Below are 21,907 nucleotides of genomic sequence, written 5' to 3'. Positions count from 1 at the left end.
CTTTAAGGCTTCCAAAGACCGGTTGACAGTAATGCTTGGTGATTGCAAGTTAAAACCTCTCTTAATTTATCGCTCCGAAAATCCAAGAGCTCTGAAAAAAAAATCTAAAGCTGACTTGCCAGTGATTTGGAAGTCAAATTCTAAAGCTTGGGTGACAGTTTCTATTTTTGAAGACTGGTTTGGTCACCACTTCATACCTAAAGTTGAACGTTATTGCCAGTTTAAAAAAATTCCGTTTAAAGTTATGCTCATTATTGATAATGCATCTGGTCACCCTGCTGCAAATTTAATTGATTTTTATCCACGTGTAAAAGTTGTTTTCTTGCCTCCAAATACAACCAGCTTACTTCAACCGATGGACCAAGGAGTTATCAAAACATTCAAAGCGTACTACACACGGCGTTCGTTTGCAAGTCTGAATGAAGCTGTGAGACAAAATGAGCAACTGTCTGTTAAAGAGTTTTGGAAACAGTTTAATGTTTTAGATGCTGTAAGGATTATCGGATATTCTTGGGGTGAAATTTCCCAAAAAACTTGAATGATGTCTGGAAAAAACTTTGTCTATCCTTTTTTAAATGCGAAACGGAAATGTTGCCAGAAACTGATCAAGTTGCTGAGGCAATAGAAGAAGTTGTCAACCTTGCCTGGCAATTAGATTTAGAAGTCGACAGTGAAGATGTCAGCGAGTTGTTAGACTCACATAACAAGGAGCTTAGAATCGACGAGCTCATATAGATGCGTAAGCAAAGCGCTACTGAAGAGACTGAAACCTCAGATCCGGTTTTACCAGAAAAGCACATGACAATTGCAAAATTAACAGAAGGTCTCAGCTTAATTAAGAAAGGTTTACAGATTTTGGAGGACATAGATTCTAACGAGGAAAGAATTGTAGCCACAAGGCAAGGAATAAAAAAATCACTGGCTTGCTATGAAGAAATTTTGAGTGACAAGAAAAAGACATTTTGCCGTCAGACGAATCTATTAGATTTTATGAAACCATCGACATCGAAATAACTTTCTTTTTTTTATGTACGAAAAACTACAATTATGATTACTGTATATTTCTTAAAAAATATATGTGTTTTTGTAAACCTTTGGTCCGAATTGCATGTTTGTATATATAAATTACTACATGCAAAATTATACCCCGAGTTACTCGAATTCGACTTACGCGCTTTTCGTTGATCCCCCCTACCGCGTAACTTCGGGGTATCACTGTATTTACGCTTAATGCAAACCACATCTCCTGGAGGAGATGTATGATGCTATGTATTAAAGGCAAGCGGCCACTACCCAGACCGGTTTCGACCTTTATTGAGGTCTCATCAGTGGGAGCCAGGCTAAGAAATACTAAGTTTTAAGTAATACAGAGCTTATAAATATTTTACCAACACAACTTACCATAAGGTGCTTTGACCTTATTAAATAAAAATCTCAGGATGAGAGATAGATGTAGAAAGTTTTTTACCTTGGGTATAATATATGTTAAAGATACCAAGTTATTTTAAATATAAACCTGGATTTTTTTTTACTCCGTTTCCCAAGTAAGCAAACAGACAAGTCAGTCAAGTTTGCGCCTGCAAGTGTTGCAAGTCTAGCTAACCCTGCACGTAGTGCAAGTCCAAGGCAACTCGTGGTAAAGGTAGAATAAGCTCTGATCACTATTCTTAATATTTATCCTTAATGCAAAACACATCTCCTGGAGGAGATGTATGATGCTATGTATTCCTGAGATTTTTATTTAATAAGGTCAAAGCACCTTATGGTAAGTTGTGTTGGTAAAATATTTATAAGCTCTGGATTACTTAAAAGTTAGTATTTCTTAGCCTGGCTCCCACTGATGAGGCCTCAATAAAGGTCGAAACCGGTCTGGGTAGTGGCCCCTTGCCTTTAATACATAGCATCATACATCCCCTCCAGGAGATGTGCTTTGCATTAAGGGTAAATATTGAGAATAGTGATCAGAGCTTATTCTACCTTTACCACGAGTTGCCTTGGACTTGCACTACGTGCAGGGTCAGCTAGACTTGCAACACTTGCAGGCGCAAACTTGACTGACTTGTCTGTTTGCTTACTTGGGAAATGGAGTAAAAAAACCAGGTTTATATTTAAAATAACTTGGTATCTTTGACATATATATATATATATATATATTTTTTTTTTTTTTTTTTTTGTAGATTTTACCAAACTTATCTGCATCCATAGGTGGATGATGTTGACAAGGAAATGGTTAGATTTTAGTTCCCTTCTTTGAAATGGATTGAATATAGGCTTGTTTCCATGCTGGTGTAGATGCCAAATGAGAGTTAGGGATTGTGACCTTCGGGAACACAATGTGGGGAAGAATTCTAAAACTTTTTGATATTCAAGCTATTCAGGATTTTTCCCATGCCTTTCTGAGAGAGAAAAAGAAAACATGAAGTGAGCAGTTCTGGGGGGGGGGGGGAGGCTTCATCATTAGTGCAGAAGTCAGTAGAGAAAATGACGCCAACGGCCAGTCTTGTCTTTAGGTGATATTACGAAAGTACTATATGATTGAAAACAGAAAGTGGAAAATGTGTGAGTAAAGTCGCTTAGTAACCTTGAAAAGGGACCAGAAGATCAGAAAGACATAGTGTTGTATATATTTTTTAAAATTTAATTTGATAAAGCTAGAGTACCTCGGAATTATTTAATTGTAGTGCGTTTGGCAGATGAGTAGAACAGCAATTCAATATTGGCAAAGGCAAGCTGTTTCACTTGGGTACATAGGAAATGGAAAGCAGTGTATTGTATTGATTGAACTATTCCAGAAGAAGAATCTATGAATGATGATAATGTGGACAGGGATATTTTTTACAAAAATGTTTGATTATCATGTAATGAGACAGTCTCCGTTAAGTCGGGAAAAGGGAGTGATAATATCATTATATCATGAATTGAGTGATAAATGTATAAATGAATACTGTGCACAAATCTCTTCACATGGATAAGGATTAAAAAATGTTGGCGACAGTCCAAAATCAAGTTAGTAAAATCTGTCATGACCATGGAACGTTGGATATGAAGACAGAGGTGAACGAGTGGATTGCATTGGCAGAGTGCTCCAACGTTGGATGAGTTCAAGATGATGTATGATACGTACGGATCATTATGATCTGTAAAATTCTCCCGCAGTAAGTATTATAACTCTGAGAAAATACTTACCGGACCATTTTAAATGATTCGAAATAACATTAATAATTTCGGTGAGACTTGATGAGATTTAATGAAAAATCTTATTTACAATGCCTACTGAAATTAATTCGGTCTTTAACAGAAGGATTTTATGCAACTTTTTTTTATTTTTTATTTTTTGACGACAGGCTACAATCATTCTGTTACTTGTTTATAGGGTTTCCTTCACTCTCTTAAATGCTATAGAGAAAAAAAGAACAGCCTTTTAATATCTTTATATTTCCTTTTTTTCTGAGTTTTTCATTATACGAAACTACTTAATTGTAGTTTTGTATAATAATCAATTTTATTCATTCCGGACTATTCAAAACACCTTCGTAGTTGGTGGGCAGCAAATGTGAATTCCCTCAGCAGAAGACATATGTTTAAAACCCATCTGGGAAACTTATAATGACTTTAATATGAAGATCATATAAAAATACTGACAAATGGTTTTATTAGTACTTTTATATAGATCGTTATAGGAAATGTGTTAAGATGTGGGTAGGTGATATGTCATTCTGATTTGTTACTTGTATTGAAGCTCACAGATAATTTCAAAGTTACAAAATATTCTTTGCGAAAATTAACTTTTTATCTCTAAAATTCCATAGCCCATTTTCTTAATCATAATTAAAGGCTTGTGCTGGTAAAGGACAAATATTATCTGCTAAAAGGTTCTGAATTATAGAGATAGTTAAGTTAATAACACTCAGGGCAAAAAATGCCTTCCTATTATGTTCTTGCAAAAAGAACTCATCTAGCATACAAAACTTATCGCTGGTGTTATCCTATCCATTCCAGTCAAATGTCAAAATAATTGAAATCCTCCATAGTTATATATATATATATATATATATATTACTTCATCTTAATCAGAAGCATTGTTCTATTTTCTAGCACATTCATGTTGTCTCGCGTTTCCTCTTTGTACTCAAGAAATCAAACACTGACTTGAGAAATTAGGATAATAAAATTTATCAGCAAAGATTAAATGCAAGCTTAGTGCATTATTGATCTTCCACTTTAAAATTTTTCTGAAGACTTTATAAATATTATCTGCAGTTTATGCTTATTGATGCATTGATTCAACTTAACTCTACAATGTAGATAGATTTCTATACTTGCATATCACCTGTGGTATTTGATTGCAAATATTATTATCTGATTGGTACAGACAGCATTTGTGGACTCACACCTCTTTTTACTCTTTTCTTAGTTTCCAACATAAATGATGAAGACTTCTGATCCTCAAAACTTCTTGCTACCTTCATTGCTAAATTAAAATCTTCCTCCACTGAATAATATTCTTTTTCCAATGAATACATATAATCCTGATGCAAATTCAACAGTGTAGCTGCCAGAACAATACATATTAATTGGATAAGGCTCTGATTACCGCATCACGTTTTTCATGTGTATAGTCGAAATATCACCAATCCAAGATCCTGACTTCTATAGAAAAGTCAGGATCACAATAAGGGTTTTGTGTGATTGTTGGTTTTCCAACTTTTAAAGAACTGCATATTAGATCCCGGTGAAAATTTCTTGGAACATGTGCTGCCATCTTTCGGTCATACAGCATACTGATTAGGTTTGCATATCAAGTTATTTATTTATTTTTTTTATTGCAACAAAAGGACGAGATTGACTGAGCCTATTGGATGGATAGATTCAAAATGAAACGAGTGCAAAGCAAAAGCTTCTCTCCATTTATTTTCTGAAGGAAAAATCTCAAAAACAATACGACCTCAGTCTTAGAGAGAGAGAGAGAGAGAGGGAGAGATGTTCAAAACTATTCTCTTCCAGTAGAATCATCAAAACTTTTAAGAGCATCCTACCAAATGAAGAAATAGTGTACTAAATAGAGAATTAGGAGTAGAAGGCAAATCGGCATCTGAATTTCGCTTAAATTTTTAAATTGGTTTAAGATTATCATTATAGTGACAACATTTGGAAAAATTATTAGAAATCTTATTTAAAATATATGCTGCAAATAACAATAAATAAACAACAAAAACTGTTTCCCATTGGGCTGAAACTTTTTAAAACGGATCTAGATTCATAAATTTCAGTTACAGTGATAATAAATTACCAAATGCAGCTTTTTTATTATTGGGATTATTTCCATACTTGTTATTTGTAAGCAGTAGCGCACTCAGGATTTAATCTTGGAGGGGCCAAGCACTCAAGATTTAGTCGGGGGGGGGGGTGAGCACTCGTGATTTAATCTTGGGGGGGGAGAGTTGAGTAGACGATTTGAGAATGCACACTACATTGCATACGACCTATGACTGAGCATCTGCAGTGATTGCCAATACATGATACCCGTGATCTCCTCTGGCCCGACTCGGGAAAACGAAGTCCGCAAGAGCACTACTTCGTTCGCCTTGCCTTCACAGCGGCCGGGATTCATTCCATTGAGCTATAGGGTATTCCCACTTTATGTGACCGCTAATTCATAAGTAGTATAAAAATATAAGGCACAACATAAATAAATAAAAAAATGAATTTTAATTAGGAAAAGATTTTTGGAAAATTTTCTAGTGTTTTTTTTTTCGTTTTCTTTTTTTGGGGGGGAAGGTCCCCTTGGCCCCCTCCCTGGGTGCGCCACTGTTTGTAAGTAAATGACAGTGACAGCAGTGCTATTTATAACACTGGCAGGATCGGCAACAGTGTTATTTTGCTGAAAATATAAGTTGTTTTTTTTCTCAATTAAATCATGAACTTCAAAAATGTGATGTTTTTTAAAGTAAAAGTCATTGTTGTTTGAGTTAGTTAGGTAATTACTAAATGAATTACAATCCGATATGAAGCACCAAATTAAATAACCGACGTACAGGTTTGTCGTGCATATGCGTATTAGTCCAAGGCTAACTGGCACAATCTGTTGAAAAGTATCGTGTATTTTCTGATTTTTTTTTTCATTTGCATCATTAATGTTCACTTTTGTTAACAAAATATATGTTTCCTTTGAACGTTTTCGACTTTTATGCAAATATGTATGAAAGAAGGTAGATTATAAATCTCTTATTAAGAACAGTAAAGAACGACAGCAAATGTAACCAACAGTTTTAGCCATTTCTTTCCGAATTGGATCCACTATAGCTCATAGGTTCCATTTGCCATTTGGCTGGCAAGCCTGGATTCGAATCCTCTAGGACACAGACCAAGAACCTGCGTAACGGCTTTTGAAGTGAAGGTGAGATGAAAGTGTTTTTCTCCGTGAAACAGGCAAGCTGGCACTAGAACATACCATTAACAGACACAGTTGAATAGCTATAGCTTCATAAATAATAATTTTAAAAAAATGTTGATTAATGTTCATATGTGCCATCCTATCACAGTTTGGTATATATTTATTAATTTATAACTAGTCCCCGCGGTTAGCCTAGTGGCTATTCGCTTCGGCTTTGGCTATGGCTATGGCTGGGGAAGGAGTGTCCTGGGTTCGATTCCCGTCGCTGACGTGAGGAGCTTAAGGATTTTCCTCAGCCACAGCCAAGTTAGCCGGTCTTGGGCGTGGACAGCAGGGTTTTCCCCCCAGTTTATCTGGGGTTTTTCATCCCGCACGTAGGCAAACCGGCCGCGTGATCACATGAATCTACAGCCATAAATACTTAACCCCCAATGAGGGGGCTCAACTCGCCCCAATAGGGACGGGGGAGAAAAGGGAGGAAACTCCATATGAAATGAATAAACATTTATAACTATACAAAATAGATCATGAAGTTTGTGTGTGTGTGTGTGAAAGAGAGCAAGAGACTATTGGTATCGAGACAAATAGAAGGTCAGTATGTTATCGTTTTCTGTTTCGCACTTGCTAAAGCAGTGTTTGTATTTATGCTTTGGTATACTACACTACTGCCATCTGAGAAAGAAAGAGAGAGAGAGAGAGAGCTCTTTACTTAACTAACCTGATTTTTTTTTCGTAGGCTAGCAGAACTGTGGATTTTTTAAGTTTTAAGGGCATCATCCCAAATATACTGTTTACGTAGAGAATTAAGAGGTTTTGCACATAAACAGTTACTAGGATATCTATCTATCTATCTATCTATCTATCTATCTATATATACTGACCTATATATATCTGACCAACTCACTGCAGCCTTCCAACAAAAGGTGAGATGTCGGATCCTACACGAACATCACTACCATAGGCAAAACAACACCTTAGGCATACTGGATATTTAACAACAGCCTACTAAAGGATACAGAATATCTCAGAACCTCTAAAATCTATATCGAAACTCTCATCAGAAATATACCTACTTCACAATCAATTTCCGAGTGGTGGTCACCTTTTAAATCCAAAGTTAAGGTATTCACTCAAAAATATAGTCACCGAAGAAATTTGAACAAGCATTCAGCCCTTAAAAATTTGCAACAACAACAGCAATTGCATCATCCAGAATCTGAGGAATACCAATCCCTAGAAGCCACCATACGCTCACACCTAGAGCACTCTGCAAGAGGAGCACTAATAAGAGCACGACGCAAACATATTAACTTCGCAGATGCCCCTACAAAGTATTTCTTTTCACTAGAAAAACGCCAACAAGAGTGCACCACTATATCTGCTATTAAAACAGATAATGGAAACATCATAGAAAATAATGACGAAATCCTCTTATATACCTTGCAGTACTACAAAAATTTGTACCAAGCCAACCCAACATCTATGGAGGCCACGAATAAAATTCTCTCCGATGTGAAAAGACTCTCACCAACAACAAGGAGTAACACAGAACTCCCTATCACGTTACACGATCTGAAAACTGCCTGCACCTCCTTACCTAAAGATAAATCTCCTGGCATAGACGGGCTCACCACTGAATTTTATCAGTCCTTCTGGGAACAGCTTGGACCTATCCTCTACAGAGTATTTGTCGAAGCGAATACCAATGGCTTTCCACTCAATATGACAACATCAGTTATCAAACTCATTCCAAAGAAAGGAGACGCGACGAAACTAGGAAACTGGAGACCCATCTCTATCACAAACACCGACTGCAAAATTATATCCAAAGCCATTGCCAACAAACTTAAACCCGCTCTGAGCGAAATAATAAATAGGCATCAGAGCTATTCCATCCCTGGAAGATCTATCCACGAAAACTTACATCTCATAAGGGATCTCATAAGCATAGCGAACAACAACAGTGAAACAATGGGTCTTGTAACACTAGACCAAGAAAAAGCTTTCGACCGCGTTGAACACCTTTACCTCTTCAACTGCTTGAAAGCATTTGGCTTTGGCTCAGGCATCATTCACTCTATTAAAATGTTGTATGCCAAGGCACAGTTTTGCATGAAAATAAACAACAGGCTTACCATAACTGCACCATACAGCAGAGGTATTAAACAAGGCTGTCCACTCTCCGGTCCTCTTTACACAATTGCCATCGAACCCTTTCTGTGTAGACTCAGCATGCTGCTCAAAGCATGCCGCCCTAAACTTCCCTACCAAACCATAACCCTGACAGCATATGCTGATGATGTTACAATTATAGCCCGCAAAGAAGAGGACTTTCATAACATACAAGTGGCATACCAACAATATCAGGCAGCCTCAGGAGCCAAACTAAACACACATAAAACCATAGGACTGTGGTGAGGCAAATGGAAAAACCGAACCGATTCCCCAATGTCTGGTACCTGGTCCACAGAGGGAAACAAATACCTGGGGATTTACCTAGGAAACACACCCTCTTATGTGGATAAGAACTGGGAAACACTAAACAAGCGTTTCAAGCAAGTTCTAGGAAAGTGGGCAGCAATACGAGCCTCTGCCTCCACAAGAGGGAGAACAATAATCGTTAACCAAATAGCCACCAGTGTCTGGGGGGGGGGGGGGTGGGGGGGGGGGGGGGTGGGGGGGGGGGGGGGTGGGGGGGGGGGGGGGTGGGGGGGGGGGGGGGTGGGGGGGGGGGGGGGTGGGGGGGGGGGGGGGTGGGGGGGGGGGGGGGTGGGGGGGGGGGGGGGTGGGGGGGGGGGGGGGTGGGGGGGGGGGGGGGTGGGGGGGGGGGGGGGTGGGGGGGGGGGGGGGTGGGGGGGGGGGGGGGTGGGGGGGGGGGGGGGTGGGGGGGGGGGGGGGTGGGGGGGGGGGGGGGTGGGGGGGGGGGGGGGTGGGGGGGGGGGGGGGTGGGGGGGGGGGGGGGTGGGGGGGGGGGGGGGTGGGGGGGGGGGGGGGTGGGGGGGGGGGGGGGTGGGGGGGGGGGGGGGTGGGGGGGGGGGGGGGTGGGGGGGGGGGGGGGTGGGGGGGGGGGGGGGTGGGGGGGGGGGGGGGTGGGGGGGGGGGGGGGTGGGGGGGGGGGGGGGTGGGGGGGGGGGGGGGTGGGGGCAGAGTTAGGAAGGTAACTTTTCTTGTATTCTTATATCCACGTATGTTCTTTCTTCTGGTTATATCAGTTGCTTTGATATCATTTTTGTTCTAGGTCTAGGTGTTTATCAGAACTTTCCACCCGACACCCCCCCCCCCACACACTATGTTGACAAAAGTTTTTGGACACCTAATTAATAAGCGTTTTAATTACATTTCTACATAGTATCGAGTGGGACTAACTTTGGCCTGAATGACAGAAGCTTCTGGGTATGCTTTCAACAAATTTCTGATACATCGCAACAGGAATATTCTTCCATTCCTCTCGCAAACACTACCCACATTGCTGATGCTGATGACTGCCGCTGTGGTCTGGAGCGAATTCGGCGTTGTATTTGGACCCAAAGATGTTCGACCGGGTTGAGATCTGGGCACTGAGCCGGCCAGTCCAACACTTCCACGTTGTTTTGTGGAAACCAGTCTCGGATACACAGTGCAGTACTGCATGGAGTACTGTCTGCTGAAACATGCAAAGTTCACTGCTGAAGGACTTCCACAGCTTCGAAGCATGAAGTTATCCAGGATGTCTAGTTAGTCATCACGTCAGTGTTTTGGGAACGTCCACAAATGGACCAAACTTCATCCACCTGAACCCCCCCCCCAATACCATTAACAAGCTTCCACTAAACTTGACAATTGGAATGATGCAGTCTGGCCAGAACTGTTTCTCGAGTAATCTCCAGATCTAAACACGACTATCAGAATGAAACAATTGGAAGCGTGATTCGTATTCCACAGAACCCTTTTTCAGTCACTTACGGTGCAGGAATGCTGTGAGAGACACCAATTTAAGCATCATTTGGCCTTGAGGAGGGATGGTGTGTGGCTTTGCAGCAATTCTACCGTGGTAACGCAAGACATGCAACTCTCTGCGAACAGTTCTTTCCGGTTTCCTTGCAGCATTTTCCAGATTGGCTGCAGGATGATCGACAGTGCAAAATATGCAGCACATCCCATCTTTTATTATCGGAGTTACGCAGACACTCCCTGAATATTTGCGTGTGGTAAGACCCGAAATTTGCATGGTGCGTAAGGTGTCCAAATATTTTTGTCAACGTAGTGTATATATACAAAGAAACCGGATTACATAATCCATATATATACTAGGAAAATCCGGTTTCCTTGCCATAAAGACACCTAGTACTGCATTTCTTCAATCCTATTTGGGCCTCCAGTAAATAAGCAGGGTGGTAGTCTGATTGACATTGTCAGTAGCATACAATTTTTTTTGACTGAGAAAATTGTATGCTACTGACATTCCAAAAACTGCGATCATGGTGGAATTCGAACCTGGAGCCAGGTGGTTAAGGAACGGGTACGCAATCCACTCGGCGAACCTGACTGGCTAAAACATATTGGTTGTCTCCTCGAAGAATACACCATATGTTCATGTCGCGTACTTTGTAGAACTTGGCAAATAGACTCCACAGCCTATTGGCTCGCGGCCGATGTCACATAATGTCATCCTCCGTTTTATGCTGTTCTTTATATCAGACGAATCATTATAACGAATCAAGTCACAGAGCATATACCAATCTGGGAACGCGGACAGGAACATGAATAGTACATTCGTATTAATTGCATTCTTCTCTCTTTCACTAGATCTCAATCTTTTGAGTATTTTTAGGTTATTGCAAAACGAGTTGTTCTGACACAGAAACGAGCAGAAAAATTCCATTAATTCACCATATGTGTCATTTTTATAAATGTCTCGCAATTTAAATGGAATTCGAACTCTCCAACAAAAAAATACAGGGGAGTCGCAGTAAGGAACGAAACTTTTAACAAGTTTGGTCCAGTCGAAATTCAGGAAAATCTTCTAAATATCCATTGAATTTCACTGTGAATTTCTATTTAAAAATATTCTTAATTCATCTTCATTGAAACAAGATAACTGGTTATGAATATTACACTGTAAAGAGATGACTTCGAATGCATAATTTATATAAAAAAAGCATAGATTACTGATTGGAGACTTCCTCATAACTTGTTAGGAATGGATAAAACTGACCGGATCTTCTAACCCAAAGTCCAGCCATCACCTTTGCGTAGTTCTTCCTCTTATTTGCTATCCACCTTGATATTGAATGAATGAGGATTGATTGAAGTTTGGAAATCTTCGACCAAACTGTATTCTGTATTGGATTAACTACGGACAAATATGATGGTAAAACCTTATGAAATGCCATACCGTCTGCAATTTGACCTTGCAATATCACCTCTTCAGAAAACCAAGGAAAACAGCGAAAAGTTAGCTATTATAACCGACATAGGCAATACCAATATAAGGGACGTTATAAGAAGAAAGGTAGAACTATCAGAAAAATTACAGTAATTCCGTTTGGACACATTTGGTGTTAGTCAACGTAGATAAAAGACGTGAACGTTTTCTAAATAGTTACTACACATTGTTTTATTTAAACAAATAACGATCAGGGAAAAAGAAAATATGTGTTATTCAACATTAAACACGAAAACTGTGACTAGCAGGCAATTTCTAGTCGAGAGATGAGGGCAAAAATCAGAATGAGGGCAAAAGGCAGTGAGACTTGGAAGGATGTAAACAGATTTTTTTTTTTTTTGAGCCATTATAGAGTCATTTGGAGTATTAAATGGAGTAGGAAATGAATACCAGATTCATTTCTATGTGAATAGCAAACATGTAGAAATGTTTTGAAAAAAAAAATGGAAGAGAGAAGAGGAAGCTAATAAAAATGGTAAACGCCGGCTGGTTTTGCGTTCAGGATATGGCCTAAAAATTAATAACACATTTTTTAACATAAAGATCTGAATAAATTCACATAAAGAAAAGACAGAAAGGATAAGAAAAGTTTCATTAACTATGTTATTGTTAACAATATCTTCATGCTGGACACAAAAAAGTATGCAAACGATTTTGTATATGTGATCACCAGTTAGTTTTGAATAGGATAAAAATGAGTGTCAGATTCAAAAGAAAAAGATGTACAAAAGCTTTAAAACTATCACACTCAAGCAGATTTCATATATGAAATTTAACTATACAAATATCATTGAGGAAAAAAAACTAAAGAATTTGAAAACAAAAACACACAAAAAAGATCAAAATCTGAAAAAAAAAATATTAACAGTTCAGACAGGGAGGCATGTGGCGAAATTGTTTGCATGGATAGAAAATCATTTAAAAGGACATTCGTGTAAAGAAGATAACGTAGCAAATATTCCTTGCAAGCAAGTCAGTATGCGTCCTCGCAGGAAAAAAAATAAGAAAGGTAGGTAATTTGTAACAGTAGTTAAACAAAGCGCATGGAAGACCTTGATAATCTGTGAAGGTAAGGATATTCTGAAGACTATAGAAAAAAAAATTACAAAGAGGAAAGAATAAGGAATACTGAAAAATTATCACATGAGATAAGCTGTGAAAGAAGAATCTTAAAAATATTGAAGAGAAATGCAATTAGGAGTGTATAATTTAGAAAAAGCCATCAAAAACCTGGAATGCGGGATGATATTAGACCAGAAATGCTCAAATACTACTGTAACAGCACTGCATAATTCAGAAAGCCTAGTCAGAAGGTCGCATTCCTTATGATTAGAGTATAACTCGCTTTGTAGCCATCTTGAGAAAAGGCTAAGAAACTTGGCTAAGAACAAGCTGAATTCATGCCAAATAGGGTGTCAGTGCTACATTTTTAAATCAAACAGTACATAAAGTATACTTGCTTAGTATGTTTCATGAAAATATAGCATGCTTAGTATTGAAGATTTGTATATATGAAAACGCATATCACAGGGGATGTCAAGATCAGGAGAGAAGCTATACATCCGTCAGAAATTATGCATGCACAAAAAGGATTGTCTAATATAAAATCGGGTGTAAGCTAAGGATGCGTGCCACCTCCATTCGTCATCAATACGGTGGAAAGATGTTATATTACAGAGGAAGATATCAAAATCGGAGGTATTAAACTCAGGTCCATACTCAATGCAGATGATGTTATACTCCTAAATAAATTAAATACACGTCTTAAGGACTCGAATAATAGCTCAAACAGATTTGATATAACGCTCAGAAACAAAAAGTCCAGAACAATGAAGATGGGCAGAAACGTGAAAAACTTCAACTGCATCCTGAGAACATATTGAACATATCTCATATCTCGAACATATCTTGAGAACATATCTCATATCTCACATATATCTTGAGAACATATCTCGTATACAAGACAGTGTTCAAACCAATTTTAATTTGTGAATCAGAGAGAGAGAGATGGATTAGAAATAAAGCACCACTTGTTCAAAGACCAGAGACCACAGATATGAGAGTTCTGATAAAAATTAGGCGCAGAAGAATCACCCGCATTAAAAATGAAGCTCTCAGAAATAACTTGTGATTGCTAACATTCACTATGTGGAACTGGAAGGAATGGAAGGTAGTATGACCACTTACACAGAATGGGGGAGAAAAGATTGGTAAGTCGGGACTTTGCTGCAAGAAAAAAGGCACATAATTTTGGTGGTACTCTGATACACTGAGAGCCTTGGAAGATCAAAATGTGAGATCAGACATTAAACTGTAGACCGAAAAACAACAAATTCATTTGGAAGACAATTGTTGTTAGCAAGCTAGTATTATGTAAACTTAAATCTATAATATTCATCTGAATCCATGACACTCTTTGAAGATTTATGTCAGTAATTGATCTTGACAAAGAAGAATTGGTTTTGAAAACTCTAAATTATCATAAAAGAATACCATAATGGTTGAATTATCTCTGTATTCTGAAACATTGGAAGCTTTCTTTATTTCTTTATTTAAAAAAAAAATTACCAGCTGATTCTGCTACTGAGAAATGGCACACACTGCTAATGATATTATGCTGTTTTCTTTGGCATCCTTGGCAATAATATGATAAAAATGTTTACTTAGTTTTTCGCATACAGTCTAATAGGATTTCATATCGTGAAGTTGCATAGAAAACATAAGGATTTTATAAGATTATTACAAACATGAAATATGTAGAGCATATAGCACTTTAATACTGTGGATGGAAATAAAACTCATTGAGAATGCATTTGATTCTTTGCGGGTTATAACTTTTACAAAAATCATATGACGGGGAAGGTTGTTGTTAGGAAAGGAATAGGAAAGGTTAGGTTAGGAAAGGAAAGGAATATATATATATATATAGTGGTAGAGATCGCATGTTATTTGGCTGTTATAAAAAGGGGTCGCAAACCGAAACACAGATCTATTCAACATTAAGTAATATATCTCATATATATATATCTCACACACACACACACACACACATATATATATATATACAGGGTGTTCGGGATAAATTTGACAGTTTCGTAAGGAAAAAGAAAATCTTCTTTGTATCTATTAAATTTAATGAATTGACAAAAAAACATTACAGGCAGAGTTAATTACAATACTATCAACAAGATTTACTCAAAATAACCACCATTAGCATCGATCACAGCTTCAATTCTGCTTCGGAACCTCGAACAAGCTGATGCTACAGTCTCCCTGGGAAGGGCCGCAAAAACTGTTTTAATTTTATCCATTAACTGGGCTTTTGTATTACTGGAAGTGCATTATTTTGTATGGGGCGCAGAAGCTGCGCCCCATACAAAATAATCCATGGGGTTAAGGTCTGGGGAGTTTGGAGGCCAAACATTTGGACTGGTGAAGTCGTAGAAATTTTCAGACAACCATTTTTGACTTTTCCCAGAGGTGTGGCAAGGGGCCGAATCCTGCTGCCATACATACGGCCTACCATTGGCTACCCTTGTTATCCAGGGCTTGACTGCAGTTAGCAACTCCACGAACAAAGCCCGAATTCCAATGCCAGGGTTCTTCAACACCTGTTCCTGCAGATTTGCGAGGAATTCTGCTGTACGAACGCAATCAGATCGTCTGCTAGGGATCTTTCTTCTTGCTACATCCTCGTAGTCACCATTGCAAGTCTCTAGTTCATGCCTGATTGTTTTTACTGTATTCAGGGAGCATTGGGCAGCAGTCGTAATATCCTTATTTTGATGGCGGGCACGAATCATCATGATACAAGTTATTCTCTTCCATGATTCAGGTGGGTTCCAGCTATCCATCCTTTCTGACATCTTGTATATGAATGAAGAAGGGTCCAAACTTTTAAATGAAGAGAAGTGTGTGTTAATACATGTAACTTACGGAAAAATATAATTAATTATAAATATGTCAAATTTATCCCGAACACCCTGTATATATATCAAATATCATAAACATCAAAAATAGATTTTTCAGAATATAATTCTAACCTAATGTTTAATTAGGTTAGAATTATATTTCATATTTAATGCGATTTAATCTAATATTTAATGCGATGGTTGTACAAGCGTCTGGGAAACCACCTTCAAAATTCGCGACTGAGTGTTTGTTAGAGACAACTTCATATTATCCTCAACATTCAGTGTGTTCCTTGCCTTTGCTTTGATACGAAGAGGCGTTGAAAATCCACTCTCGCAGAGATATGTAGAGGCAAATGGAAGTAAAACTCGAAAGGCAAGCATGGTGACATTTGGCTATGACTGATTCATAGCACACCAAAAATAAGTGAGCATTTTTTCATGAAACAAATTACGTGCCGAGGAATCGTTCCACAGATTCAAGAATTAATCCTGAGCCAAGCAGAAAATGGGTTTCGTACCAGTGTAGCAGGTGCCCTGCTATGGTATGCCAGCTTCTATATTTTGTGTTTGAATTTGTGTTTCTAAAATTACCATTCTAAAATTTTCGAAGAGAAACGGATTGCTTCTCAAGACCAAATATGTACTTCAGGTGGTTCAGTCTGAATTTTTAGATGAAGCTTCGACGACCCAGTATTTATGGTTTGACTTTATCATTGTGAACAAAGGAAATGCTCTGCCAACACACAGCTTTAAGATATGTGTTGGCAGAGCATTTCCTTTGTTCCGAGGTTGACAGAGCATGGCTAGAGATGCCAGAACATCTCTAGCCATGTCACTATTTTTGGCCAGCAACCAATTCTTAGGAACTTTTACTCCTTTTAAGTCTCTAAAAGAATCGATCAAGATGGATAAAGTTGCATTAAAGAATTAAATAGTTTTATTATTGTATTAAAGCAGTCATTCAAGATCTAAAATTAATGTCTATGAATATACTGATGTTCAAAGATTCTCTCTCTATCCTTCTCACCCGTCCCTTAGGACGGGTTGAGCCCTCCACCCCCTAATGAGGGGCTTACGATGAATTGATACAGCCGGCTCGTCACTCCCCTGCTACATCCCCTAACGTCAATATTCATGACTGTAATCAGTGTGTGTTTACTGGGCCGGTTTTCCTGTTCTGGGGGGAATGAAAACCCAGGGGTTTCCGGATGAAAAAAACCCTCTATCTCAGTATAAGACGGCTAACTCACCTTTAGTCGAAAGAGATCAGATAAAGTTTCCTCACGTTCACCGACAGGAATCGAACCCAGGTCTTTTCGACCAAAGGGCTTCGTCAATTTCCAGTGAGCTACGTAGGCTCTTTTCAAAGACTACGTATATGATTATTACGAAAATTCTTCATATTACAAGAAAAGAATGTGCATTATTTCCGCAAGTGTCAAAATCTACATAATATTTGAGAATTTTGTATTTACCGTAGAATATCACAAACATTTATTCTTCTTTTTTTTTTTTTTTTCAGTAACGAAAGAGTTAAGAAAATAACATGCATTCCTCTTATAAAATAGGTGATGGCATTGTCCTGATCGCAACTTGCAATGATGCTAAGTCAGCATCAGTAAGACTTATACGTTCAATTCTGGTCACCAAATTGGGGAAAGATTTCAATTTTGTTTTCATTTGTTTTTTCTTTCAGCCGATTCCTAAATTAATTGTTCAACTTTGGAGCACGTAAGTAGAGTTTATTCTCCTTGAAAAAACTTGGGTTTTTAACCCGTAGTTCAGCAGTATGGATCGTACAACACACAGAACGGAGAACCCTCACCTTTCGTTTGGCACACTACAGCGAGAACCACAGTGACGATGAATTGGAAAGGGATACCAAAAGGTTTCCAAGATGTTAGGGCTAAAATATTTATGGTGTTAAAACATCAATTTATAATAACCGGCTCAGTGTTTAAAACTACTATTTTAGCTTATAGCTAAAATATACATGCTATTAATGGTGATAATTACTTATTAAATTGCCTTTTCTAACTCTTTCGTTACTGAAAAAAAAAAAAAAAGAAGAAGAAGAAAAGTTTGTGAGATTCTACGGTAAATACAAAATTATGCATTCATATCTAAGACGCAGATATGTAAATTTGTCATATTGGAAAAGCACCACTGGAGTACAGTTCCAAGTTCTTTTAATAGCTTACCTAGAAGATATTTACTGAAACTAGGATTACTATTGCCGGCGGTTTTGGAATCAAGTACTGATAAATGACCACAGCTGCTATAAGAGTTCAAATGAGGAAAAGGATACATCTTCTCTTTATCCCACCTTTAAAAAAAAGGCCTGTTTATGTTTTTATTTTTTTCGATTCATTTCAGTGGAAAATGATTGTCATTAAGTGTTATTGACTGACTATTTAAAACTAAATGTTTGTTAGACATTTTAAAGAGAAATTTCCATAAAAAAACTAAAAGTAAAGCCCTTTGCTTGTCAAGGTATAGCGCAGTGAAGTGTAGTTTCATAAAGCATTTAGCGTTTCATGAGTTTTTCATGATGTTTCAGATTTTTTTTCTTTTATTAGTTCATGTTTTTTGCTGTTTCACGAAATGATATGGCTTTGAAATTTTTCTCTCGTATCAGACGAACGAATTACATATTTATTATTATTATTATTATTAAAAATGGCTAATACGAACAACTTAAAAGTTGTTCATATTAACCATCGAATTTCTGGTTTTAAATTTTGATTTCAAATAAAAAAAAATTCAAAATTAATTTTTTTTATATTTTTTGAAATACGATTAAGAACCTGCATCTTTCAAAGAACATACTAAGCGCCCGAGGGCAGACCTTCTCCCAAGGATTGTTGCACACTATACATGTTCTCTGTAAAAGGGGCGGACGGTATCAGTCCTGCAATAAATTTTTGCGTCGTCTGTGGCCATCACCCAACATGACCACCCCGCCTTCTTGCTTTCTCACGGAACAAGACCTAATGGGCGTGGTCTCTGTAATAGGAAGCAAATTTTACAAGGAACCCCTTTCTGAAGAGTTGTTAGACAAGGAAAAAAAAAAGCGAGGTCGTTCTCGCAGCTGTTCGCAGCTTGGCGGCACGTAAATGAATGGCTAAACGTGAAGGTCAGCCTTCAAAAGGAATTGACTATATTTTTAATTGTACAGTTGTTTTAACTTCTTATTCCACATGCAATAATTGCATTTTGGCGAGTTTGTAACAATAAACTTGTGCGAAGCATTAAAATACTCGATTTTTTCTTCTACTTCAGAAGTCACTTGACGAATAAAAAAACAAACACTTGGTTCATTTAGTGAAGCGTAATGACGCAGTTGGTAGTGGTAGACAGCATGGCGCCTTTCAGTCATTCAGCCATTACGGATACGCATTCGCCGAGGCTGTCACTTCTGATGATCATTATTTATAATTCAACGTGTGAATGACACTAAATAAAATCCTGCTTCATAAAAGAAGGAAAATATAAACGGAAATTCTTTCTTCATATGCAAATAGAATTAGCGTTTAATGAATACTGTATTAAACGCAGCTTGTAGTATATTATAGTAAGGTAGCCAGATGAATAATAAGTGAACGGATTACCAATTGTTGTTTTTGTATTTTGATCTTATAAGGTTATAAGAGGCAGTCTATACAAACACTTTTTTTGTACGTGTGATTATGTACACATATTAGTTGTTACACATGTGTATGTGTTCTGCAGCAGCTTGTTGTGTAAAACGAAAACCATAATAAAAGAGAGAGAGTATCTGCAACCGATAATTTTTTATTATTTATTATATTATATCTTATTATACTATTGGATGAGCTAACATTAGTGTAAATGTTTAAATTCATTAAACTGGGTTATTAAAGCAGCGGTTCGCAACTTATTTTAATCGTGGAACCCTTTTAACCTTCGTAAAAAATTTTGGAATCCTGACAATTTTACTGATCAAAAATAATTTATTGAAAATAGAAAAAAAAAAAAAAACAGATTAATAATGAAAAAGCAAATATCATTTATTCAAACTGGTAATTAATGTAATGATTAAACTTCTTCATTTCTTTCAATATTATTTCAAAATTTGGTTTACTAAATTGCCTTTTTGAATAAATCTGGATATTCTTCTTTTAAGTAACACCCAAACTCGTTTAATGAAACTTCATTAAATTTAACTTTTATTGGGCTGTTTGATGTCAGGTCGATGAGATTTTCATATTCTGAAGTAGGTTAGTTCCTCTGGTTTTTCTTTAATATTGAAAGGATTGAAAACCCAATAGTTCCTGTCATCTCTTAGTAAAGTATTCATTTAATGCCACATTTATTGATTTTAGATGATAAATAATTCTTTTCGAATTTCCTCGTTAATTTCACAGTTCGATTCCCGTAAAAAAATCACAAGATGATTGCAGTGCCAAACACCATCTGATACTTCCGCTCGTAGGCTGCGCCCCACCTCAAATGCAGATGATTTCGTAGAGGACTAACTGGTGGTGGGAGAACTGAATGAAAGTTTCGATTCATTCATCTACCACTTGACTCAACAGATTTTAATGAAATTTTTGAAACTTTATTTAAATAAATTTTTCATACATATTTTAAACTATTCGAGCTCAAAAAAAAATTTTATTGCGAAACCCTAGGGTTCCGTGGAATACAAGTTAGGAACTGCTGCCTTAAAAGAGTAATACATTTTAATTGTTAAATATATACTGCATTATTTTTTTCCGTAGGCGAGAGCAGTTTTCGCTCCGGTCGTAAGTTATTACTATGATCTAGAAATGTTTCTGTTTGGTTCCAACCCTAAAATTTTTGTTCTGTTTAAAATGAATAATGAAGTTATTTAGCTCACCCATGAAGAAAATATGTTTGTATAAAGAACAAATGACTTGCAGAATTCAGAGTCTCCTTTGAATTTATGTGGTAGATGAAATTCGTCCCCGGTCTGAAGCCACAAACCGAAGCCTGAATCAAAAATAAATCCAGCTTTTAATTCTCCATAGGGAATAAAAAGTTCTAATTTTTTTGGAAATTGGTGGACAGCTAGTCTCCATCCTTAGCCGTCATCGATACTTGAGGTCATGGCTACTAATGATTTTGAAAACTTCAAGGCGAGAGTATTTAACCATCACCATCTCATGATTGATTGTAAATCTTAACTTGTATTGCTCTCAGATTCCTACTGAGTCCTATATGAGACTCCTGTGTGTCCTACCTTCGATTTTCTTATTGCTGTGTTACAAATCCAAGTTATCTTTCTTACTTGATCCAAAGATCGACTCTTTGGGAAACTAGATGTAAAAGGTCTAGAGGGAAAAAACTTCCTCTAGTTGTAACTGCCAGGAGAAAGACTGTAACAGTCTTTCTCCTGGCAGCTTGGTATTATGGTCCCAAAACTGTTGCCCACAAGGCTACACGGACATCTTATATAATTTTATTGTAGACATGGATGTTTATGAACGTCTTTAGATAATAGATAAAATCTTTTGTCTGATATGAAGCCCTACCTTTGCTTATTGAAAGCATGAAGTGACTGAAAAATTTTCATGTTTGATTTCTGAAGTGGGGTTCCGGATGCACTAACCCAGATGTAAAAACAATAACCTAAGTCCTGGTGGATTTGAGATTTATAAAGAATTAGAAGCTGTACAGGAGAAAAGGTTTTTTGAAATATATTATACAAAAACACTAGGGCAGAAAACACATCTCGTCCACAATATCAGGAGGATGTAGACAAGATGAGTTTTTTGCATAGATTAGAGAGGAGAGTTAGTGCAAGAAACTGGACAGAAAAATTTATCGTTACTACAGAACGGAATAATATCAATAGTAAGACGAAGCGAAGTAAGATGTTTCTTTCCAGAAATGAGAGGATTGTGCTTTGTTAGTGTTGAAATAATCTTTATCTTCAATCCCATTTCGACATAATTTATTTATTTATCGTATGGGTACAGAACAGGTTTAATTAAAATCAAAAACAATCTTAGAGAACAGAACAGAATACATAAATATATAAAATATAACAGTAAACATTACAAAAGGCAGAACTGGGACAACGTTGCTCGCGCCTGTAGTAATCCTTAAGCTGCACGTGCCTCCTTGGTAGTGAAACAAATGAGCTACAGCGATATTGGGTAATGCCACTTTGTGGACACCTGCAGT

This window comes from Typopeltis vanoorti, chromosome 3 (genome assembly GCF_054136105.1).
Source record: "Typopeltis vanoorti isolate ZY-2024b chromosome 3, IOZ_Tvanoo_1.0, whole genome shotgun sequence".
Lineage (NCBI taxonomy): Eukaryota > Metazoa > Arthropoda > Arachnida > Uropygi > Thelyphonidae > Typopeltis > Typopeltis vanoorti.
Note: the sequence above shows the minus strand (reverse complement) of the source record.